Here is a 14349-nt window from a genome sequence, read left to right as displayed (position 1 = left end):
CATTCCTGCTGTGAACTAAACTGTTCACTGGAAAATCCATTTGGGGAAGCAGCAGGTTATCTTATTTCCCAACGGTTCTGGAAACTTACCAGTTTACAATACAGTTAGAAAGAGAGGCTTTCAAGAGCTGCAAAAAGCTTTCCGTTATTTCTAGCTCCACAGATTCTTAGCCAACTTCTTTGCAGATACAATTCCCCCCTTGCTTTCTTGATCAGCACAGGATTTGAAATGCATGGAAGACTGGTGGTGAGTCAGTCAGCTTTTATGATGGAGTAATAAGGGGAGGGGACAGGCTGACGCCTGGCTAGGGAGCACCTCTCTTAAAAGTACGGGCATCGAGCTTCTTGACAAAAACCTTTGCTTCCGCACACCGTGGACGGCTCAAACTATCACGCTGAGGTGAATTTACCACTCCCCCTCAGCGTGCTTCTCCTCCAGGGCCGCTGAACCCAGGTGAGTCTACATTTCTTCTCAAGTCTACAGGCCACAACCCTAAACACGTATATCCCCTGTTCCTGACTTTCCCTCACTCGCACCTGAGAGGATTCCCCTTCGTGGAGACACCTGCTACCTCTGCTCTGTCTCATCTCCACCTCCACACTGTCATTCTCTCTCACCAGACTCACCACCAGAGTCCTCCGGCTCCCCCGTTTATCTTCCGCTCATCTCCCTCAAATTCATTCTCTGTACAGCAACCAGCACCAACTTGTTTGAAGACACACCGGCTCATCGATCTCTCATCTTTCTCCTCTGAGCTTACTCGTTACCTCAGAGAGACTCAAACTTCCCAACCTGCCTGTCGGCCTTGCTCCTGTTTCTCATTTTTCTTCGTTTGGCTTCTCTCGCACAGAGGCCCTAAGAAGAGGCCCTAAGCGCACACACTGTTTGGACGGTGATCCCAGGAAAGACCAGTGAGGAGTCGGGAAGGGGAACAGGGCCGGGAGGGAAGGCTGGAAAGAGGGAGCTCCCTGGCGGGTTGTCGCTGAGGGTGACTGAAGAGCACCCTCACTGGGGTCTCTGGGAGCCAAGGCCCCACAGGCCTCTGGAGAAACACAATGCAGGGTTTATTTATCTACTTCCTCCACCGTAAGCTGAGTGTAATTTCAGAGCATTAGCCTTCCTGCACAATAGCCTCACGTGTTCTGTTGCCAGAAAAATAACAGCTGTGGGCAGAGACTTGCTTCAGCAGACATTCACCAAGCACCTGTCCTCTGCAGCCCTTCTAGGGCAGAGGAGATGAGACCCCTCTTCTCACGGGGCTCGCATGGATGCACACTGCATTTTGATGCTGATACTGATCAGGCTCTCTTCAGGCTGAACTGCTTGCGATTCCCCAGGGCCGCTGTACAGGCAGTTCCCACTTAAATAAGTCCACTTTATTCACTTAAATCCTACTTTCTTCTTGACTTACTCTAGGTGGGTTTCGTCTGCGAAGACTGACTCATAGTATTTGCAGAATAGCTAACACACATGCAGTTAATATCTATCATAAACAGGAATGTCTAAATATCAAATAATGAATAATTTTATTAAAAAAAGATTCAACCTGATAAATAATAAAAGAAATGCACATTTAAATAAAATCTAAAAGTCAGAATAAAGTCTATTTAAAAATCTGTCAGGGTAGCAAGACTTTAAAGAATGTTCGTATGTAGTATTAGTCAGGGTGTGGCAAGCTCTATGCTGTCAGCTGAAGTCTGTTAAGAATATAATCTCTTTAGAATTCAGCTTGGCAAAATGCTTTAAAATGAAAAAATATTCACACAATTTGACCAAATATTCTCATGTCTATAAATTTATCACTTCAATAATAATGAATACCCCCTTTATCAATGCATCAGGTGAAATCACAGATAGTACATTTTCTCAAAGGTAATACCTATACATCTTATCAGTTTAAAGAATATGGGATCCTTTCAAGACTTTTTTACAATTTTTTTTAAAACAAAATGTAAACAATGATGACTTGGAAAAATCTATTGAGAATTTTTAAGAAGTCAAAAAGATAAGTTTTAAAATAATAGGACATAAATTTTCAAATCCTTCTTTCCCAAGAGCACTCTGCTTATGGGGGTACCACATCAAAAATGAGCTGGTTTCTCCACCCTCCAGGGGCTGCCAAGAAGGAAACTGCTGGCGGGGCGAGGATCTGTGGGGGGTCCACACAGATGCTTTTCACTCCAGGCTGCCAAAGTATCTTCTTACACAGCTAGTTTAGACTCGATTTATCAAATCAAGATCAGACTAAAATTAATCATGGACTCTTTACCTCAATTTCAACAGTTGTTATATGAAAAGGAACAGACACGTTTTTAACAAAGGAAAGACTCCTTACTTTATACAGCGGCAATCATTTTGTCCTTGCTAATCCTCCATGCTTTCTCTCAACAGTAACTTGTCTTCACATAAGGTCTCAATAAAGAGCCAATCAGGACTTCTTTCTTTGCTCTTGGAGGCCTAATCTCCAGTCTGCCCCTAATCTCCCTGGCCCATTACTGTTGTCATGGTTACAGCTTCTTTATCTGTTGTCATGGAGAAGAAGAGGAAAATTTGCCACACTATAACCTAGTCTTTTCTTTTTTATTAAAGGACCTTTTTAAAAAAATATTTTATCATAGCAAAATCTAGAAAAGGAGATGATTTCAGAGGATAATATAAATCTAAAGAATAGTTTTAAAACCTAAATTATTAAAAAACATTTTTGTGACGTCATTGAAATAGCATTGATAACAATTACAATACTGGGCTAATTTTTCTGTAAGGCTACATTACCTTCTAGATACCAAAGACATTTTTTTCCATCAGATTTTTTATACAGTGTTTACGAACATTAATTTTTCTCTGAGTTTATTACAGGTGCTCAACCTGTAAACTCTGAGAGATATGAAAGATGATAAGATATATTCATAAAAACACAAAAATATTTAATTTGCATTAAAAACAACCAATAGGCTCACTCACCTGTTACTCCCCCTGCCATAAACTACAACACCTTAAATGTAGCTTAACCAGATACATTATTTGCTGTGTTTCTTTGTTTACTTGAGGATATTTTTTAAAATAAAATATAAATAGAGAACATTAGTAAAATGATAGGGTCATCCAACTGTGCTAAGGGCAAATATCTATTTAATTGTCTAAATGGAGAAGTAGGTAACATTTAAACTTTGGTTTGCAGTTTTTATAGTTCACAAAGTAATTTCACAAGCTTACCAAAAAAAGCCTGTATATATAGAGTTGAAAATGAAAATGACAAAATAACATTTTCTTCTAAAGTTTCATGTTATTTTCAAAATGAAAGAATCATGGCTTTTGAGCTAGTGTATTAAGAATTTTAATAAATCTATGAAATGTGAATAAAAAAGTGATCTTAAATCATTTTTCACTTAATACTTGAGAGTAATTAATTAACTCTACAATATTTCATTAAATCTAAGTCTTTACATAAAATAACTTACATTGGGTTAGTATCAAACAAAAGTCACCGACATTTATTAAATGTCTATAATTTCCTATTGTTTGGCTTGGAGGGAAGAGTTATTTTTAAACTGTGAATTTTGTCTTAAAGGAAGAGAGAAATAACTTGAAGACATAAGGTATATACAATGTAAGACAATTATAAAATCCGAGGCAGTCTCTTACTTACAAACAAGTTCCATTCTAAATTTTTTGGCAGGGCGATTGTTCAGAAATCAGACCACACTAAACTATTTCTAGTCTTTCCCCAGAAACCTATTTAATTGATCAGTCTATAAACTGTCTATAGTAATAGTGCCATAGAACTGAATGATACATGTTGGAATTTTCTTTGACAAATCAATGGATGCATTCAGTCATAAACTGACTTGACATTCACAAAGGGAAGAGGATGTGCAAGGCAAGGGGTGAAGAAGACCTGTTTCAATCTATTTCCGGATTCCAGAGAGGAAGGCCGGCCTGGGAATCTCCCTGCCCCTCCTTTGCCCTCAAGGACCCATCTCCTCCCACCTCCAACTTGGTGCTTTCCATCCCGGTTTACTTTTACAGTTGCCTTGGACAGCAGCAAGCCTGATGAAGTTGAAGGTTTCTTTGCTGGAGTAGCTAGCCTTGAGGTGTTTCCAAAGGCCTCGGGGCTGCAGGCCTGGTTCCCTGCTACCTCTCAGCTCTCCAAGCTGGATTTTCTGGATCCTGTGAAAACCTGGGACTTTCACCTCTGCTACTTCTGTGTGCTGAACTTGAGGTGGGTGGCATTCCTCCTCCCAACTGCTTTCCGGCTCTGGCCTGGGCTTCTTCAGAGTTCAGCCTAGGAGTCACCTCACTGATCCCCATCCTGGCTTAGGTGCCTCTGCTGAGCTTTCATGGGACAAGAATAAGCATTCCTACACTGCACTGCTATGGTCTAGTCATGCTTTGGTAGCCTATCCTAAAGATACCCTATGCTTGTTAAGAGTAGGAACCAAGTCTAAACCATTCACCACAGTTTAATCTCCAAATCTAAACTGCAGTGTAGTCAGTCATATCCTAGGCATCCAATGCATTCCTGCAGTGTTAGCTAAATGAAAGGGCTTGCAAATTTGTGAAATTATAATGTTTAACATCCAAGGAGTGGCGGCTGCGCAGGCACAGGAGGGCCAAGAGGAGCTACTCCACGTTCAAGGTCAGGAGGGGTGGCTGTGAGGAGATACCACTTGCCCAAGGTAAGGAGCAGTGGTTGCACTTTGCTGGAGCCGCCGTGAAGAGATACCCCACATCTAAGGTAAGAGAAACCCAAGTAAGACGGTAGGTATTGCGAGAGGGCATCAGAGGGCAGACACACTGAAACTATAATCACAGAAAACTAGCCATTCTGATCACACGGACCACAGCCTTGTATAACTCAATGAAACTAAGCCATGCCATGTGGGGCTACCCAAGACGGACGGGTCATGGTGGAGAGGTCTGACAGAATGTGGTCCACTGGAGAAGGACATGGCAAACCACTTAGTATTCTTGCCTTGAGAACCCCATAAACAGTATGAAAAGGCAAAAAGATAGGACACTGAAAGATGAACTCCCCAGGTTGGTAGGTGCCCAATATGCTACTGGAGATCAGTAGAGAAATAACTTCAGAAAGAATGATGGGATGGAGTCAAAGCAAAAAACAATACCCAGCTGTGGATTTGACTGGTGATAGAAGCAAGGTCTGATGCTGTAAAGAGCAATATTGCATAGGAACCTGGAATGTTAGGTCCATTAATCAAGGCAAACTGGAAGTGGTCAAACAGGAGATGGCAAGAGTGAACGTCGACATTCTAGGAATCAGCGAACTAAGATGGACTGGAATGGGTGAATTTAACTCAGATGAACATTATATCTACTACTGTGGGCAGGAATCCCTTAGAAGAAATGGAGTAGCCATCATGGTCAACAAAAGAATCTGAAATGCAGTACTTGGATGCAATCTCAAAAATGACAGAATGATCTCTGTTCGTTTCCAAGGCAAACCATTCAGTATCACAGTAATCCAAGTCTATGCCCCGAGCAGTAACGCTGAAGAAGCTGAAGTTGAACAGTTCTATGAAGACCTGAAAGACATTTTATAACTACCACCTAAAAAAGATATCCTTTTCATTATAGGGGACTGGAATGCAAAAGTAGGAAGTCAGGAAACACCTGGAGTAACAGGCAAATTTGGCCTTGGAGTACAGAATGAAGCAGGGCAAAGGCTAATAGAGTTTTGCCAAGAGAACGCACTGGTCATAGCAAACACCCTTGTCCAACAACATAAGAGAAGACTCTACACATGGACATCACCAGATGGTCAACACCGAAATCAAATTGATTATATTCTTTGCAGCCAAAGATGGAGAAGCTCTATACAGTCAGCAAAAACAAGACCGGGAGCAGACTGTGGCTCAGATCATGAACTCCTTATTGCCAAATTCAGACTTAAATTGAAGATAGTAGGGAAAACCACTAGACCATTCAGGTATGACTTAAATCAAATCTCTTATGATATACAGTGGAAGTGACAAATAGATTTAAGGGACTAGATCTGATAGACAGAGTGTCTGATGAACTATGGACGGAGGTTTGTGACATTGTACAAGAGACAGGGATCAAGACCATCCCCATGGAAAAGAAATGCAAAAAAGCAAAATGGCTGTCTGAGGAGGTCTTACAAATAGCTGTGAAAAGAAGAGAAACGAAAACCAAAGGAGAAAAGGAAAGATATTCCCATCTGAATGCAGAGTTCAAAGAATAGCAAGGAGAGATAAGAAAGCCTTCCTCAGCAATCAATGCAAAGAAATAGAGGAAAACAGGAGAATGGGAAAGACTAGAGATCTCTTCAAGAAAATTAGAGATGCCAAGGGAATATTTCATGCAAAGATAGGCTCAATAAAGGAAAGAAATGATAGGGACCTAACAGAAGCAGAAGATATTAAGAAGAGGTGGCAAGAATACACAGAAGAACTATATAAAAAAAGATCTTCATGACCCAGATAATCACGATGATGTGATCACTCACCTAGAGCCAGACATCCTGAAATGTGAAGTTAAGCGGGCCTTAGAAAGCATCACTACGAACAAAGCTAGTGGAGATGATGGAATTCCAGTTGAGCTGTTTCAAATCCTAAAAGATGATGCTGTGAAAGTGCTGCACTCAATATGCCAGCAAATTTGCAAAACTCAGCAGGGGCCACAGGACTGGAAAAGGTCACTTTTCATTCCAATCCCAAAGAAAGGCAATGCCAAAGAATGCTCGGACTACTACACAATTGCACTCATCTCACACGCTAGTAAAGTAATGCTCAAAATTCTCCAAGCCAGGCTTCAGCAATACGTGAACTGTGAACTTCCAGATGTTCAAGCTGGTTTTAGAAAAGGCAGAGGATTATCGTTACCATCTTTCAAATTCCATATATATGCATTTGTATACTGTATTGTTGTTTTTCTTTCTGGCTTACTTCACTCTGTATGGGCTCCAGTTTCATCCATCTCAATAGAACCGATTCAAATGTATTTTTTTTAAAGGCAGAGGAACCAGAGATCAAATTGCCAACATCTTCTGGATCATCGAAACAGCAAGAGTTCCAGAAAAACATTTATTTCTGCTTTATTGACTATGCCAAAGCCTTTGACTGTGTGGATCACAATAAACTGTGGAAAATCCTGAAAGAGATGGGAATACCAGACCACCTGACCTGCCTCCTGAGAAACCTGTATGCAGGTCAAGAAGCAACAGTTAGAACTGGACATGGAACAACAGACTGGTTATAAATAGGAAAAGGAGTATGTCAAGGCTGTATATTGTCACCCTGCTTATTTAACTTCTATGCAGAGTACATCATGAGAAATGCTGGGCTGGAAGAAGCACAAGCTGGAATCAAGATTGCTGGGAGAAATATCAACAACCTCAGATATGCAGATGACACCACTCTTATAGCAGAAATTGAAGAAGAACTAAAGGGCCTCTTGATGAAAGTGAAAGAGGAGAGTGAAAAGTTGGCTTAAAGCTCAACATTCAGAAAACTAAGATCATGGCATCTGATCCCATCACTACATGGCAAATAGATGGGGAAACAGTGGAAACAGTGTCAGACTTTATTTTTCGGGGCTCCAAAATCACTGCAGACGGTGACTGCAGCCATGAAATTAAAAGATGCTTACTCCTTGGAAGGAAAGTTATGACCAACCTAGATAGCATATTTAAAAGCAGAGACATTACTTTGCCAACAAAGGTACATCTAGTCAAGGCTATAGTTTTTCCAGTGGTCATGTATGGATGTGAGAGTTGGACAGTGAAGAAAGCTGAGCGCTGAAGAATTGATGCTTTTGAACTGTGATGTTGTAGAAGACTCTTGAGAGTTTCTTGGACTGAAAGGAGATCCAGCCAGTCCATCGTAAAGGAGATCAGTCCTGGGTGTTCATGGGAAGGACTGATGTTGAAGCTGAAACTCCCGCACCTTGGCTACCTCATGCAAAGAGTTGACTCATTGGAAAAGACCTTAATGCTGGGAAGGATTGGGGGCAGGAGGAGAAGGGGACGACAGAGGATGAGATGGATGGATGGCATCACCGACTCGATGGGCATGGGTTTGGGTAGACTCCAGGAGTTGGTGATGGACAGGGAGGCCTGGTGTGCTGTGATTCATGGGGTCGCAAAGAATCGGACACGACTGAGCAACTGAACTGTACTGAATGTTTAGATTTGGTTAGATTACTTCATTTATATCACCATGAAAAATGTGTATTTGAGATTAGGTACAGGAAGGGGACTGAGCTATCACGGCAAACTGGTTATGTTATTCATTATTGCTCTGTTAATCAATTATCAGGGGTTCCCTGGTGGCTCATGGTGAAGAACCCACCTGTCAATGCAGGAGATGCAGACTTGATCCTTGGGTTGGGAAGATTCCCTGGGTTGGGAAGATTCCTTGGAGAAGGAAATGGCAACCCCCGTATTCTTGCTTGGGAAATCTCATGGACATAAGCACACTGGCAGGCTACAGTCCATGGGGTCGCAAAAGAGCCAGACACAACTTGTCGACTCAACAAGAACAAATAAATTATAAAGTGGAGTGAAAAACTGAACTCAGAGGAAGGTTTCCAGGGAATGTAGGTTAGGGGTGAGAATATTTCATTTTGGATCAAATGGAGTGGGGAAAAATCTTTCTGAAATTCAATGATGTGCCAAACAATTGTAAAAGGTATGTTTATGTGGGAATATTTCCAAGAGCGATAACACTTTCATTAAGAAGCCGGAAAGTAGCCAAGAAAGTTGGTTTGTCCTGATCTGGGGATCTATTATAAGAAATCTGATGCTTATCCTAGGACTGTACATCAAAGAGAATTGCCAGACCAAGGTAGTATGCTAAGAAGAATTATCTATGGCCACACAAAGAGATAAGAAAAACAAATTCTGGAAAGTATTATCATCTCAGCAGAGATAACTACATCTCTCAGAGCTTAAAATCTTTTCAAAAGACAAAATGAGAAGAAAAAATAGTATCTGGTGAACTGGTCAACCAGAACCTTTATGAATGAATATTTTTAGTCAAAGCTGTACACTGTATATATGTAAACACATACATTGTCTGCTTTTAATGCTTTCTTTCTTTCCCTTTTATTAATTAAGAAAATACCTTTTAAAGAGTTTATCCAAAATGCAGGAAGGGCCACAGGCAGTTTGTGGAGGTAGTTAATCTATCATTTATGTAAACAAATGGTTGTGACTAGAAAACCATGATTAAATAGATATGACCTCGGATCTCTGCTCTGAAACTTTGTGACTATGTGACTTGTATTCTTCTGTTTTTGTTTTTTTGTTTTTTTTTTTAATGTGAACTGGGAAGTTATTTATCTTCTCTAAAGCTTATTTTCCACATTTAAAAACTGATACAAAACATTTAATATGCAGGGTTAAGTGATGATGAGAGATGGATTTTAAGGGCAGCACAGTCCCAAGTATATACTTTGTATTCAATAAATAGTGGCTTTTAAATTTCTCTATCTTTAGATCCAGGGAGCAGAAAGTCTGTTTTGGCTGGCCCAGTGTCAAATTGTCTGTCTAGAAACCTAGAAATCCTACTGGAGAGGCTCTAAGAACAATTTGGGCTCTGATAGGTCGAGTGATTTGGGGGCAAGAGTGCTCCCTGTAGCCAAGGACGGAACTTGGTCCCTCTCTCTCTCTCCCTTTTTCCTTTACCAGGTAGCAGAGAGAGAGAGAGAAAAAATCACCCTTTGATTTCCCTTTTTATCATCCCACATGTCCCCTCCTGTAAGAATTTGCTTCATCTCAGGTCTTTTTTCCTTCCTAATCATGGTACCCTTTTCATCGTGTCACTACTCCAGGGCTTCGTGAGGCATTTATAATCATCTCCCCCATCAACGTCTCTCCCCAGCACCTTTCACCAACTGCAGGAGAGCGAGGCTTCTATCCAACCCCCAGCTCCCTTTGTTTCCAGCCTTTCTGTTGAGTTTATGTCATTGAATTCCTAGGCATTGTCTATCCTTTCTCCATACCTAGGGACCCCAAACAAGCAGTTTCAATCATTTCCCTTCATCAGAGCTTCCTCGAGGGACAAAGACTGACAAGTGACACCTGTCCTTCCAACCCTCATGGGACTTTACCATCATTCACCTCATCCCAACCATGTAGCGCTCTGCCCCAACTGCCATGCATCCCTCTTCTCCAGCTCGGAGAACACCCAGAGAACACACCTCAGATACATCTAAAGATACAAATCAGCATGGCAGGCTTTAAGAAGCAGTGCTTTTCCATGCAGTTTCCTTTGGTAATAAGACACAATCAATGAAAATCACGGACAGGCTCAGTTGTTAAGGAAGAAAAAAAAAAGCTCAGTGCTAGAGCATTTTAATATTTTTTGTTAAGTAACTCAATTTTTCCAGTAAGAAACTCAAGGAAAAGTAAATTGAAGGTGAAAGTCACTCAGTCGTGTCCAACTCTTTGCAACCCCATGGACTTATACAGTCCATGAAATTCTCCAGGCCGGAATACTGGAGTGGGTAGCCTTTCCCTTCTCCAGAGGATCTTCTCAATCCAGGGATTGAACTCAGGTCACCCACATTGCAGGCAGATTCTTTACCAGCTGAGCCACAAGGAAGCCCAAATTGAAGGTCAGTCAGTTCAGTTCAGTTGCTCAGTCGTGTCTGACTCTTTGCGTCCCCAGGGGCTATACAGTCCATGGAATTCTCCAGGCCAGAATACTGCAGTGGGTAGCCATTCCCTTCTCCAGGGGACCTTCCCAAACTAGGGATCGAACCCAGGTCTCCCACATTGCAGGTGGATTCTCTACCAGCTTAGCCACAAGGGAAGCCCAATGAGGGTCACTATTGAATACAGGAGGTTCAAAACAGTAGAATTCTGTGCCAAGGTCACTGTTGATCACTTGACCTTAGTATAACACTTCTTGTCTCTGAATTATTCCCCCAGTGTCAAAATGTAGCCTGAACATGCTTCTTCTTTAATATGACCATGAAGACATGAAATACAGCAGATGGTGCTCATAAAGTACTTTGAATTCAGTTAAAGACAGAGTCTAAAAATAAGAGGAGGAAAAGTGGCACTAGCCCCTGTTGGGACTACTTTACCATCTTAATAAACATCAGCATTGTCTACAATGAGCAAAGGCATATACCGTCCGTGCACAGGAAGGCTTAATCATCTTAGGATGGAAATTTACACCAGAAAGATTTATAAATCTTCACCTTGAGAGGCAGCTCCGACAATGAGACTGCAAGTGTTCACCAGAGTCAAACAGAGCTCGGCGACATAGTCTCCGTGTGATCCTGGATAAGATGCTTAACGTTTCTGTGCAATATTGCAAAGAGGGTACGTAAAGAACAACAGGCCAGAATAGAGTGTGCAGAAATAAATGTGAAAAAAAATCCTGAAAGCTGCTCAAGAAAAACAGAGGGGAACATACTCATCTACTTGGCTATTGAAATGAGAAGGCATTTCTAAGAATATGACAAGAACAGAATTCAAAGAAAAATCTTGATAAATATGACTGTATTGAAACTAAAACTTGTGTATGGAAAAGCATAATAAATGAGACTGAAATGTGAATGACAAACTGGGACACTAATTTTAATAATATTACAAAGGATTGGCTTGTCTAGTATGCAGACATCTGTCACAAATCAATTAAACTAACCAAGAAACAAAGTTTGAAAAGATGGGGAAGTAATATCAGTATATAACTTTTATTTCAATATATTTGAAAATTCTTATTATTATCTCCTCCTCAGAGCAATTACTGCATTTAGTTTTTACATTTTTATTGAAGTACAGTTGATTACAATGTTGTGTTACTTCCAGGTATACAGTGAAGTGATTCTGTTCTCTCTCTCCCTCTCTCTTTCCATATATATATATATGTATATATATATATTCTTTTTTATTATATTAATAGGTTATCACAAGATATTAAATATATTTCCCTGTGCTACACAGTAAGTCCTTATTAATTATCTATTTTACTCCTAGCAACAATTAATTTCACCAAAAATAATTATTTCAATATAGTGGATTTTAACATAAAAATACAAAGTACTGTGACCTTCACCTTCAGGAATACAAAAATTCATTAAGCTTCAGTGAGAAAGAAACCGTCATTCTCACACCTTTGGTTATGTAAAGCTAAGAGTAAATGATATACTATGTTCACAAGTAAATATTTTGACATAAGGAAAAAAAAATTACAGAGTTCAGAGCTCCATGCCACATTTACTGAAACATCTCTAAATTACAAATATATAGTTCAGGATTTTGTAGCTATTTTGTAATAAGCATGAAGGTGTGGTTATGAATGTCCCCTCCTTACTCTAGCTGTGTTTGAACAGAGATCACAATATTACATTTTAAATAAATCCACTGAAGGATGACTAGAAAATAAAATAAACAAACCAAAAACAAGATGAAGCAGAGGAGACATCTTTGGTCCTCTCTGCCACCCTCCTATGTCATAACTCAAATATGTCAACTGTCTCTTCTGGGGTCTAAGTCTCTTGGGTAAAGATAAGGGATAGGAAATTTGGGGACTGTAAAAGTTTTACTGTTGAAGGCTCCCTGAGCAATCATTCTGTGCTCTCAGAAGAGGACGTACCCCTACCCAGATAAAAGCATGAGCCTACACTGCCTTGTACAATAATTCTCTATGTGTTAGAGAATTAACAGAAAATGCAATGTGATTCTGCTAGATTTAAGTCATAGAGGTGATTGTAAATATTAAAAACAGAGGCAGAGAGGCAAAAATAAGCTAGATTTAGTAACTTGCTTCCAAAGAAAAGAGTATGTGCAAAGGGAAAAACTCAAACTTCATGGTAAAACCCTAGCAAACAGTTTACCACTTAAATTATCATACCCAGTGATGAAGGGTAGTGATAGGAAGGGCATGATGCCTCTGTGATACTTCTTCTCAAAACCCATAATCTCAGTCTAAATCATGAGGAAAGCTTCAGACAAACCCAGATCGTGAGAGTCTACTGGATAGCTGGCCAGTATCATCCAAGATCCTTAGGTCAAGAAAAACAAAATAAAGACAAGAAACCATTATAGAAAACCATTACAGTGGGGAAACATGACAATTAAATGAAAGCAGTACAGTGGATTGGATCTTGAGACAGAAAAATAGTATTAATGGAAAAACTGGCAAAATCCACATAAACTCGAGTCTATTTCATAGCAATGTACTAATGTCAGTTTCTTAGTTTTGAGAAATATACCATGGTAATGGGAGATGTCAATGGTGGGAGAAACTGGGTAAAGGTACACAGGAACTCTGCCATCACTTTATAACTTTCTGTAAATCTAAAAAAAAATCACAGTATATAGAAATAGTTTATCTAGAAAAGGGAAGGAAGAGGTGTTGCTCTAGTTACAGTTGCTGGGTCAGCCCTAATGCTCTTATTTCTGGTGTTTCTTTAAAAAGCTGAAACGTATGATAAAAAAAAAAAAAGCTTATCTCTTAGGAGTACACCATTTCATTCTAAGTGAAGAATTAAAAAAAGGAAAAAAAAAATGAACAAGGGCAATGTTAGGTTTCAGGACTCTTAGTGTGGTCAGAGTGAACATTTATCAGCCCGTGCAGAAAGATGAATTGAGGAGGGTAAAATGGATGCGCACCACCCAGACTCCCAAACACAGACCTGAGAGACAAAGCACTCAGACTGCAACCATCAATCCAGGAACCGTCATCCCGCCCAGAGCACACAGGATTCATGCTGATGCGTCTGTCTCACCTGGCACCGGTCTTGCTGTGTGCCCACTCTGTATTTCATTTTAGGGAGTCACACACTGGATTCCAAACTAGATCCTTGTTTCATTCTTTTTTTCAAACTGTGAAGCCGCTCATAGCTATTAATAGTAAATTACCAGTGACTGAATGGAAAGACAGTTTTGTTCAAGCTGGCGTGATGAAGTCCCAGGTAGCATGGACCTGGAGTATCACGAAGGTTGCTTGTCCTGTGTGGTAAGGAGGTGGATGTGTGTATCACAGTTGGTTTTACGGCCTGTGATCAGATCCTGGGTAACTCTGTGTTCTGTGTGCTTCCTCAGGAAAGAGTGGAAACACCATTAAGGATGGTAAGAAAATGAGAAGTAATTAGCCCTAAAGTAATTAGCAATGAAATTAAAAATTGTGGATGGCCATTAAAAAATCTACAAACAATAAATGCTAGAGGGGATGTGGAGAAAAGGGATCATTCTTGTACTGTTGGTGGGAATATACACTGATACAACCAGGACGGAATGGAGATTCCTTAAAAAACTAGGAATAGAACTACCATATGACACAATAATTCCACTACCAAGCTTATACCCTGAGAAAACCATAACTGAAAGAGATGCATGTACCCCAATGTTTG

General features: G+C 40.2%; 1 protein-coding gene and 1 long non-coding RNA gene across 5 annotated transcripts in view; one reads left to right on the top strand and one right to left on the bottom strand.

The window, feature by feature from the left end:
- The window catches only part of DCC (DCC netrin 1 receptor), a 1991552-nt gene that overhangs the window by 420577 nt on the left and 1556626 nt on the right, over positions 1-14349 (bottom strand). The window lies entirely within an intron of this gene.
- LOC145534516 (uncharacterized) lies at positions 314-6152 on the top strand. Its single transcript, XR_014074708.1, has 3 exons — positions 314-453; positions 4027-4219; positions 4583-6152. It is a non-coding gene; the product is annotated as an uncharacterized LOC145534516 (long non-coding RNA).

Source organism: Giraffa tippelskirchi, chromosome 14, assembly GCF_054371585.1.
Source record: "Giraffa tippelskirchi isolate mGirTip1 chromosome 14, T2T-mGirTip1v1.2.pri, whole genome shotgun sequence".
Lineage (NCBI taxonomy): Eukaryota > Metazoa > Chordata > Mammalia > Artiodactyla > Giraffidae > Giraffa > Giraffa tippelskirchi.
The sequence above is the reverse complement of the archived record's forward strand: the minus strand, read 5'-3'. Positions and strand labels throughout refer to the sequence as shown.